The sequence below is a fragment of the Dermacentor silvarum genome, chromosome 5 (genome assembly GCF_013339745.2).
Source record: "Dermacentor silvarum isolate Dsil-2018 chromosome 5, BIME_Dsil_1.4, whole genome shotgun sequence".
Taxonomy (NCBI): Eukaryota; Metazoa; Arthropoda; class Arachnida; order Ixodida; family Ixodidae; genus Dermacentor; species Dermacentor silvarum.
The window spans coordinates 135784391-135792193 of record NC_051158.1 but is presented as its reverse complement, the minus strand read 5'-3'; the positions used below and the strand labels follow the sequence as shown (position 1 = coordinate 135792193).

At 51.7% G+C, this 7803-nt stretch overlaps 1 pseudogene; it reads right to left on the bottom strand.

Moving 5' to 3' along the window:
* Positions 1 to 438: 438 nt before the first annotated feature.
* Positions 439 to 2507, bottom strand: LOC119454442 (uncharacterized; annotated as a pseudogene).
* Between the last annotated feature and the right edge of the window lie 5296 nt (positions 2508 to 7803).

Genomic DNA, 7803 nt, shown 5'->3' with positions numbered 1-7803 from the left:
GGCTATCACATGAAACTGCATGTTGCAGCACGCATACGCTGAACGTTATCCCGATGGCAGTAACAACCTCAACGCAAACTTCCTGAAGTTCGCTGTAGCACTTTACTCCAAACGTAGTACCAGCAACAATGTCGCGTTCTCTTCACACAAATAACAAACCGACCCTCGCCTGAAAACAAAACAAGAACTTTCTCGAGCAAGATGTTGAGAACACAACTATTGCCGTTGTTGCAGTTTATGATAAGATTCACAATCCATGTGGCTCTTCGGCGCCGCAAAACTGCAAAACGCAGCATAATTCCACGGCCGTGCGGAGTTTCGTAGATGGTGGCTCCATCGTATCGTACTAGAAGCGCACTCGATCGCAGTACGAAGGCTACGGACGGAGCGTCTGCTCCGACGCTCCGACCTCCGTGTGAGGTGGTGGTGGTGAATTCTTTATTTCGCCCAAAAAGAGGGGACCAGTCCAAGGACCGGTTGCGCTGGCTTAGAGGAGGTCGGCGGAATCCCTTGGGATTCCGCGGCCTCCACCGCACGCTGGATGAGCCGACGTTGGTCTGCTGGCTCGGAGCTACGCAGGTAGGGACTCCCACGACTCCGGGGTGTTTTTGTCTGTGTTGTAATGCGTACAAGTCCACGCCATGTGTATGAGAGTGGCCGGAGCTGAGCAGTGTTTGCACCGAGGCGTTATTTGTTGCGGAAATATTTTACTGTATAAGAGGGGGTGTGGGAAGCTGCCTGTTTGTAGTTTGCGCCATTGGACGGCCTCGCGCCTTGTTAGATCACGGTGTGCGGGAGGATATATGCATCTCCCGAGTCGGTAGTACTGGAGGATGTCCGTGTAAGTGGTGAGTAGAGAATCGTGCGAGATAGTGGTGTCAGGGGAATCGGGGCGGTGGATCCTACACTCGGCTCGGCAGCTAAGATCTCGAGCAAGTGTATGCACCGGGACGTTTCCCCTGAGCGATTCATGGGCTGGACCACAGGAGTAAGCGGGATGTGGAGGAGGGGGGATAAGAATGCAGAATGTGTGATGCCGGGCGAGAGATACGGCCGGCATCGTAGTTGCGGATCGCCTGTTGAGAATCACTTATGACGAATTTGGTAATAGGATCACCTAGCGCAAGCGCAATGGCAACCTCCTCTGCTGCGGTGACTGTTTCTGCGTTGCGAATGCTGCAGGCTTTGTCCCAGCTGCGGGGCGAGGGCTGCCGCCACCATCGCTGGTTTCGAGGGCTGGTAAGAGGCGTCCGTATACGTGACATCTGGACGTCCGCTGAAGCGTTTCTCGAACTGTCGTGCACGATCGGCCCGTCTCTCGGCGTGGTGTTCCAGATGAATCCGTTTGGGAATGGGAGGTATTCGGAGATTTTGACGATATTCCGGTGTAAGGTCAATATAATTGGGGGCCGCCCTCGTTGGTGAGATCCCAACTTGCTGCAGTGCCGCGCGGCCAGCGTGTGTGAGTGACAACCGCTCGTATTGGGCGGTGAGGGTAGCTTCGATCAGTTCGCTCACGGTGTTGGAGATGCCGAGAGCCATAAGCTTGTGAGTAGCTGTTGACATGGGAAGACCCAGGGCCGTCTTGTATGCTTTTCGAAGTGACGCCTCTAGCCGTTCGCTTTCGGCGCGGATCAGACGTAAGTAAGGTGCGGAGTAGGTGATGCGGGAGCAGATGAAGGCTTGGACGAGGCGCAAGAGGTTGCACTCTCGCATACCTCGGTGCTGGTTGGAGACTCGCTTGAGAAGACGTCCGATCTGTAGCACCGACTGGTCGATGCGTTGGAGCGATATATTGTCGCTGCCGTTTGCCTGTAGGTGTAGGCCCAGAATCCTGATGTGATCTGTACGAGGGATGGGGTTTCCTTGCACCTGGAGGTTGATCTCAGGAAGTATTTTTGGTGGGCGTCGTCCTGGGGACGGGATGATTATATACTCTGACTTAGTCGCCGAGCAGCTGAAGCCAACTGTATCCAGATAGCCTCTGGCCCGATCGATGGCGGTATGGAGAGTCTCTTCGATCTCGCCGTCACTGCCGTGTGTGATCCAAAGAGTAAGATCGTCAGCATAAACGCTGTGGTGTAGGTGGGGAATGTCAGCTTGGGCAGGCCTGTCAGTGCAACGTTGAAAAGCAGCGGCGAGAGCACCGAGCCTTGCGGCGTGCCGCGGTTGCCAGGAGAGATGATGGAGGGATGTCCCGTGCCGACGCTGAGTTGTATCTTGCGGTCGGTCAGGAAGTCTCGAACGTATGCATACGTGCGATGTCCGACGCCGAGAGTCTGGAGTTGTTGAAGAATCGCTTCATGGAGGATATTGTCGAAGGCCTTGGCAACATCGAGGCCGACGATGACTTTCGTGTCTAGTGTGCGACGCATGACTACCTGGTGATGGAGAAGAAGCATTATGTCGGGGGCTGCTAAGTGAGGACGGAAACCGAATGTCGTGTCTGGTAGGAGGTGGTTGTCTTCGAGGTAGCGAAGAAGTCTGGACTGGATAACGTGTTCCATTAACTTCCCAACGCAGGACGTGATAGAGATGGGACGGAGGTTGGCCAAGGTGGGTGGTTTTCCCGGCTTGGGGATGAAGACTAGCTTGGCGCACTTCCATTCCTGCGGGATGGTACCGCTCGCCCAACACTCTTGAAGGTAGTCGGTGAGGGCGTGAATAGAGGCGTCATCTAGATTCCTAAGCATCGTGTTAGAAATGCGGTCGGGGCCGGCCGCAGAATTGGTCTTGAGGCGATTGAGTTCTGCACGGACCTCCGCTAAAGAGATCGGGGCGTCTAGGCCAGGGTTGGCCGAGCCCTGATAGGGGGGAAAGGTGGTTGCCGGTTCGGGGCGGATGTAGGTGTTAATGAGCTCTTGTTTGAACTCATCTGGTGTCCCAGGATACTGATGGAAGATTCGCTCAAGCTGTTGGCGTGCTCGAAGATCGCCTCGGGCCGGGTCCATTAGATGTCGGAGCAGGTTCCACGTGTTACGAGCGTTCGGAGTCTTGTTGATCTGGTCACAAATGTTGTGCCAGCTCTGGCGGGTGAGTTCTATTGCATAGTTCTCAATGTTCATGTGGGCGCGCGCCAGCCGACGGCGGATATCGCGGTCCCCTTTTCGAGTGGCGAGAAGAGCTTCGAGCGACTTCTTGCGCTCCCAGAGATGGGCGTAGTAACGGTCGCAGTGTGGGACTGTGTCCTCAACCTCGACGGTTTGCGTGGCGTCAGTCACTTGTTTGACGATTTCGGCTGTCCATGCTTTGATGTCGGTAATGACGGGAGGTGTGGCCTGCTCTTTCCTGTGCGTGCGAAAGGAGTCCCAGTCAATCACCTGAGTCGGCCGCATACGTTACCTCGTGGGCTCTTGTATCACGATCTCAAGCATGAAGTTATCGCTTCCAAAATTTTCGTGAGTGTGACACCAAGTAGCTTTGACTCCGGAGCTCGTAAAGGCGAGATCCGGCGTTGTATCTCGGTGTAGGCCCGAACCGAGTCTAGTGGGGTAGGAGACGTCTGTGATGAGGGTGAGCTGGTGCGTATTCCAGTCATTCCAGAGGCGTCTGCCTTTGGCCGAGTCGTAGTGGTAGCCCCAAGCGCGGTGATGCGCGTTGAAGTCACCAATGATGAGGAGATCGAGGCCGCCCTTGCGCTAGCTGCTGGGCTTTGAGGAAAAGGGGCCCGAAAACGTCTTTATGGGCCCGGGGAGGGCTGTAAACATTAAGCACAGACTAGTGCGACGTTTGCGCGAGGGTCGAGGTAATATTTCTAATACGTGTTCGGGAAAAGTAGGATCCAAATTGTGTTGGAGGACAGTGAGATTACGTTTGACGAGAGTGGCTACTTGAGGCTTTACTCGTTCCGATAGGTATGTACTGAAACCGGCAAGTTGCGTGTTCTTGCCACCTTCTCGAAGGGCTATCAATTCGGGGCGATCACTCGCGGTGAGGAACTGTTGGAGGACCGGACGCTTACGTGCGAACCCACGACAGTTCCACTGCCAGACGGTGGTGTTACCCGAGCTGACCGCCATGATTGACCTGGGAAAGTTCTGGGGTTGGAGGGAGTGGCGGCGCCGAGTCCGCGAGTTCAGCGACCGCTACGGGTTTTCCCTGGGCTTCTATAGTTTTACTCAGGGTCTCAATTTGTTGGGCGATCTGTGAGCCGATTGTGTGGAGTGACCGTTCGATGTGTGCTTCTAGAGCTCTGATGTGAGTTTGACTGAGTTCGTATTTTTGCTCGAGTCTGTCGAGACGTGCCTGCCAATCCTCCGCCGGGGGGTCGTTGTCGGCCGGGGCTTTGCGTTTGTGTGTGGCTCTGCTGGAGGGTGTGATCTCCATAGGTACCGCCGTAGGTGGGACCTGCGGAGCGGGCGGAGACGGGGTGTGTGAAGCGGTTCGCTTTTCGAGAGCGTCTACTCGGAGTATGAGTTGTTGGATGACTGCTGTCAGTTCTACAATCGCTTTGTGTGTGTGTGGAGTACTGGGAGCCCCTTCTTGCGTACTCACCGGTAGTTGATGTTCTTGTTGGATGGGCGGAGATGGCGGTGGCCCAGGTGGCTGCCGCGGAGGAGGAGAAGAGGCTCGGTGCTGCTGGATGACTGCAGGTGGCCCGTGTCGGCTCCGGGAGGGAGTCCGGGATCGCCCCCGGTGAGTGGTAGACTCGAGCGATGGAAAGGAACTCGAGCGGTCCCGGGGCTGCCGCTGCCGGCTGCCGGAGCGATGGCGGTCCCATAGGCTGGTGTGTGTGAGGTTTCCGGCGGTCGCCGCTAGGTGTCGCATGAATTGCTGGAGTCGCGAATAAGAGGGCATGTCTGGGTCTTTCACCTCGGACGTGTTGGTGACGTACAGAGCGGTCCACTGTTAAAGGGAACACCAGAGAGCGTGGTGTCTGCTCGGCGCCACTGGGCCTCTTCGATTATCAGTCCCTGACAGTCCCGGACTGCTTGAGACTGCTGTTCCGCATTCGATTTTGCTGGGGCAGCTTCCGAAGCTCCGCCCACCAGTCCGAGTGTTGTCAGAAGCGCGTTCGTTTTTTCACGGACCGGAAGTTGCGGACTGCCCGCGGACTGTTGGAGCTGTCAGCAGATGTTTGCTCGGACAAAGCGCAAGCAGCAGACGACGGCTGTCTTGAAAACATGCGCGCGGTGTTTGACGCCACGTTGCGAAATATTCCGTGTGCTTCTGCGTATTTTGCGCCCTCCAGACGGCAACTACTGTGCATTGAGTTATCGCTTCTTTTACATCGGTGCTTTGTGTGCCATCATGCAAGTTTTTTACGAGCCATCTAATTCCTGTAACTTTAATCTTCGTGTTTTCTTTTTAAGAAGCACAGCGATCAGGCGCACATGCTTGCTTTTCGTTTTCTAATGTTTTTCACGAAATCTGTCATGCTCATTGCTATATACGTACGTAGTATATCAACTCTCCCTCATTCTCCTCTCCTACGCAGGTGTGCGCTCTCCTCCTCCCCTCTCCCCCTCTGCGCCACAGGTGCGGCGCAGCAAATCATTGCATATAACTCTCTCTCTCTCACTCTCTCTCTAAGGGTACGCCGGTAGGCGGCGCAAGTGTCGCGGCGCTGTTAAACGCAGTATAAAGCGCGCGTTCGCTGTGCTTCCGTCATTCTCTCTCAGTGCAACGATGTGCGAAACGCCACGAACAACGTCGGCGCTAGATGCAGCGGCAGCGCCACCGCCGCGGAGCACAGGAAGGCTCGGGGTTGTTGCGTTCGGAGCTTCGGGCACCGCTGCAACGTGTGTGAGCGGCTTTGGTTCGACAACAGCTTGAGCAAGATCGGGAGCGTCCAGAACGAACGTCAGCGTCGGGGCAAGTCGTGAACGTTCCGATCGTAGTGCAGGAACTCGTGCAATGCCTACCCTGAACGTTCCCGACGACGCGGCGATCGACGTACACATCAAACGAAAACAACCCCGTACAAACGTCTCCTGTCTTCTGAATACATTCTCTCCCTCTAACTTTCATTGGGTTGTGTTGCCAAATGAAACGAAACGGAAACTCGATGCGCACCCCCCGCGATGCTTTCGCATCCCACCATGCTTGCCCGTACCCACGAAACACACAAGCAGCTATTTGATGTCTAAAAGATGTCTTGACGGGATAATTCAAAAGTCTAATAGCTGTCCTGGTCGAGACATTTTCTAGCCGTGGACGTCTACAGGTACTTCAGTAAGCCCTGCTAACGTTACGCTAAAAGTTGGCTAATAAACATCTCGGCAAGAACAACTTCAAGAATTGTATTAGACGTTCCCAGAATTGTGTAATAATGACTTTGGAAACATTATGCAGGCTTTTATAAAGCATCTTGACAAGAACAAGTTAAGAATTTTATTAGACGTTCCCAGAATTCTGTTATAAATTATAACAGAATTCTGGGGACGTCTAACAAAATTCTTAATTAAGCTATAAAAGCCTGCATATTGTTTCCGAAGTCATAACGTATAATGGCTTCAGAAACAATATGCAGGCTTTTATAGCTGTCTTTAAAGCAGCATTTACAGATTGTCATTCTACAGTGACCAGGTAAGCAAATCTATTGGCCACTTTCGCATACCATGCATCCGTATGCTAGCTTCATAGTACACATGTTACGATATAGAACTGAAAATTAAATTGAAGCATTACATTATATTATTTATAATAACTTGCATAAAATTGTTTAACATATATCAAATGTGCAATACACATCCAAAGCAAATGAGCATAACATGCAGAAAAAAATTACCTGACCTTGTGAGAAAGCGGCTTTGTTGACTAATAAATTAAAGGACATGCAGAATTATTTTACAATTTTTAATACGATAGAAAAGGTGACCACATAAAATAAGACGTAGCTGCAGTAACCACAGCAATGCAGGTCCCTTCCCTCTTGGATACCGCTGGCTGCCCACAGAAGTTCGCTCTGTAACACAACAGTGAAGAAAAAAGTGAGCAAGCCACACTTTGTTTACAATAAAAATGTGTGATTCGGTATTTCAAATAGCAACATATGTGCCGTTGTTTTACCTCGGTCACATTTACTTTATAAATTTAAGCAATACTTTCAAAATCTTATGCTGTACGATGACGTTCAGAATTATGTTGCAGATATGATATGAAAAGCTACTATAGAGTGAAATTAAACTGGCAAATGGTTTGATTCACACACGACTTGCAGTATGTTATTAGCATTTAGATGGTTTGGAAACAAATCTCTTACAAGAGTACGTTACTTTTATTTAGGTATTGGTGTTGGTGGGTTGAAGCAACAGGTGGGCTTAGCCTGGGAATCAAGGCCGGCAACAGCTCCTTCCGAGTGTCTCTTACAATATCACTACGGTATTCTACCACATGTCAATAAAACCATTCTCTTCCTAAAGGGACCATGAAATATTTTTAACTAATCATAGAATGGCCTCACTAATAAAGGACGTCACCTCACGAATCTTAAGCCGCAAAAATTTTTCTAATCCTCCAACTATAAGTGAAGTTACAACACCAATGCAAGACTATTTTCCTGCCTGCTAGCGTGCTGGAAGCTACACAGAGGAGAAGCCAAGAGAGCAAAGTCCCGCTATACTACGCAATGCAGCACGCTGCTGCCATCTTAAAGGCCACATGCAGCTATAATTTCTGCAATCATTCAAGCAGTTATGTGAAACGCCGGCTTTACCTCCCAGATCACAAAAGAACGTTCTGCTACATACCGTGCATGCAAATATATTCGAGTCTAAACTGCGCGCCAGCACCGGCCCGCCAAAACAAAAGTGGCGTGCAAGTTGTAGCAGGTAAACGTATACGTACCGTAAGGAACTGCAC